Source organism: Physcomitrium patens, chromosome 23 (assembly GCF_059467195.1).
Source record: "Physcomitrium patens ecotype Gransden chromosome 23, ASM5946719v1, whole genome shotgun sequence".
Lineage (NCBI taxonomy): Eukaryota > Viridiplantae > Streptophyta > Bryopsida > Funariales > Funariaceae > Physcomitrium > Physcomitrium patens.
Window position 1 is genome coordinate 11,707,623 of NC_143432.1, and position 3,390 is coordinate 11,711,012.

The following is a 3,390-nucleotide window of genomic DNA, read 5'->3' on the forward strand; positions in this document are numbered from 1 at the left end:
AGTAACCCCTCTCTGTAACGTCCACAGCCCTTCCAACCCATCATCAGTCAGCTGCTGATCTCAAACGACGCTGCGAGTCCACACACACATCGGCCCGGTTCCCTCTTCGCGTCAAGTTTACCGTCCACAGCGTCTTGTTCGGCGTCTGTACAGACGGTTTGTGGCACCGAAACGCCACCCTGACCAAGCGGGGATTGCGAACGAGGTGGGTCTAACGCCTCTGCGGACGAAACTGCTTCGATGACACGAGAGATCATCGCTGTGTCTAAGCAGGAGCAACTGCGATGCCATGCACCGTTGCATCAGCAGCAGCATCTCGTGCGTGACTGACTGCGCATCAACGCATCGAGGCTCCATGAAGGAATCCCATCAACCGGGTGCAGCGGCTGTGTTCTAAAGCTGGGGGTGTTGGAGGACATCCTCGCTTCTCACTTCGCCGACCGGCACATTTTGGCGGCGTTCACCTTCGCCCACAGTCCCGCTCAAATTTGAGTTGCGCCTACGTAGCCGCTTGCGTGGATGCTGAGGTGGGTGCTTATGTGGATGCTTACGTGGACGCTTGCGTGAATATTGAGGTGGATGCTTACGTGGACGTTGAACGTTCCATTCTTGAAGCGCAAGATGGGGATTGTGGGAGTATGAGAATGAAGTGATACATGAATGGAATTTCATGAAGATATTTGTTAATATTGGCTTTCAGTGTAGAAAAGTATTCATAATAATGAAAACAGCAATGGATTATCTAATTATGGAATGGAAAGTGATGCATAGATTTTATTTATTTATTTATTTATTTATTTATTTACTTATGATGTGATGTGTTAAGAGAAAATAAAGCTCTAAAATATGAATGTTAAGTGAAACCATCTGGTTTCATTAAAAACATGTCCATTTAAGAGAAATTAACTGATCAAGAATTAATAGTATATTTGAACCATTTATAAGATTTTAAATTATAATTATAAATTTTATATTTGGTTTATCTTTTTAAATAACTATATAAACATATACATATATACATATATATATATATATATATATATATAATATTCATTGTGCGATCTATCTTGATACACTAATCTCATTACAAAAAATTAAAAAAAAATAAGCAAAAGTAATACCATTAATTAATCTTTTTAACTAAAATAAAAATAAGTTGCATGTAACACAATTACTTGAATCTAATCAAACCAATAATTGTCCTTAATTTGTAAGCATGTTTAATCCCATCTACTATAACACATCTTTGCTACACCTTTTTGTTTTGTGTTTTCACTTAAAAGATTTACATATAATACTTTGATTAGATATATTTTCCAACTCTTTCACAGAGAACGTCTTATGGAAAGATGCCCGCTTGAAGCATCCATCTTTGATAATAGCAGCACTGGTTGAAACATTTCTCAACATTTTTCACAATCACAAAGAGCCTTTTTAGGTTTTATTTTTATTTTATTGTTGTTGTTGTTGTTGGCAATTAGTAATGTTATATCAATCAGTTGGTATTGTTGATGTTGCTAAAAGATTCTATCATTGATCTTGATGGATATTGTTCCTCCTCGGTGGGGTTTAATAGCTTGATATTATAAGAATTTAAAATAATTCATTTATTTTTAAATTTTTTTAATTTGAAAGAATAATTAAAATATTAAAAAATCAAAATTTAAACTTAAATATCCCAACTTAAAATGTTATTGGTGGTATCAAATAACAACAAATGAAAGCAATTTTTCACCATTAGTAGTGGATAGTAATAATATAATTAATTAAATAAATTATCATCACAAAAATTTATTAATTTCTAACTTACTAAAGAAATTAATGATCAATAATCAGAAAATGTTGGTATTGTGAGGTGTATTCAACAATGTCACATTGTTAAAAATCTCAACAAGTTTTAGTATTCAAGTAATTATATTCTATACAATTCATAGGTCTTTATATCAAAAAGTCCAATTTAGAAAGTTATGGTATAAATACATTACAAAGGTCCTTTAACTGGTCAAGAAAAATGCTCCTTTGAAATCCTTGGTTTTTTGAGATATTATTCTATAAGAAGATGCCAAAAAATGGACCAAATGTTATTATTATTATAAGTCTACAAATATTAAATTAAATCTTGATTCTAGCAGTCATAAAAAAATATATAAATGTTAATTTTTAATAAGATTATTCTAAATTTTATGCTAAGATATTTAACTATGTCTTTGATTTTGTTGAGAGCATTAAATGTAGCTGGTGCTCTCCATATTATTTACTCTAGTCTACAGTATTTATTATAGCTACAATGTTTGGAATATAGTAGGGAGAAACTATTTTTCTTCTCCCCTTTTCTTTATATAAGAGATATAATCCTATCAATAAACTCACTTCTTGTGTGTGTATGTTTATATATGTGTGCATATTACTTCTAGTTACTCTTGTCTCTCTCTCTCTAAAACATTCTCAACATGTTATTAGCACAATTACTCTTATACCATAGTCTTGGTTCTTAAAAACGTATGTGCACTTTATCCTTTATTTTCTCCTTGATTTTTTTTTCTTCTTATACTATTTTTGCTATTGTGTTGTTGTTGTTGTTGTTGCTGCTATTGTTGTTGCTGTCATGTGTTGATGTTGTTGTGCTGCTGCTCTTGCTTTTGCTGTCATATATTGTTGTTGTTGTTGTTGGTGCTGTTGTTGTTGTCATGTGTTGATATTGTTATGTTGCTACTCCTGCTTTTGCTATCATGTATTGTTGCTGTTGTTGTTGGTGGTGCTGCTGTTGCTATGCTGTGCTACTGTTGCTATGTTGTGCTACTGTATTGTCATACTTTGTTGCCAAATTTTTGCACCCTGTGATAGTCTACCACAGACCCTTATTTTTGTGGAAAAAAAAAAAAAAAAAAAAAAAAAAAAAACTCCTAAATTTTTTATTATTTTTTTTTTCAGATTTATTTATAATGAGTGCTTCAACATCCTCAATTGCATCTACTATGTTTTAAACTATCACCACTACATCTCAATATTTTCAAGCTCTTCTATTTCCACCACTGATTGCTGATGGAAAAAATTATCTATTATGAGTAAAAATGGCAAAAGCAAATTTATTTGTAGAACAACTCGTCGATACAATTCTATTTGAAGAATCTCTTATTGTAAGTACTTCAATTCCTATTGCTTTCTATTAAAAAATACTTCTTCTCTTTCATTGATATCTTGTATCTACATTGCAATATCAATATTTGGAAATGGAAGATCTAACCAAGCTCTAGGAAAATCTTAAATCCACATTTGATCAACAAAAGACCATTTTCCTTTCATGTGTATGTCATGATTGGACACATTTATACATATTGGATTTTCCAAATTTAAATGCTTTTAACAATGAAATGTATCGTATTGTCTTAT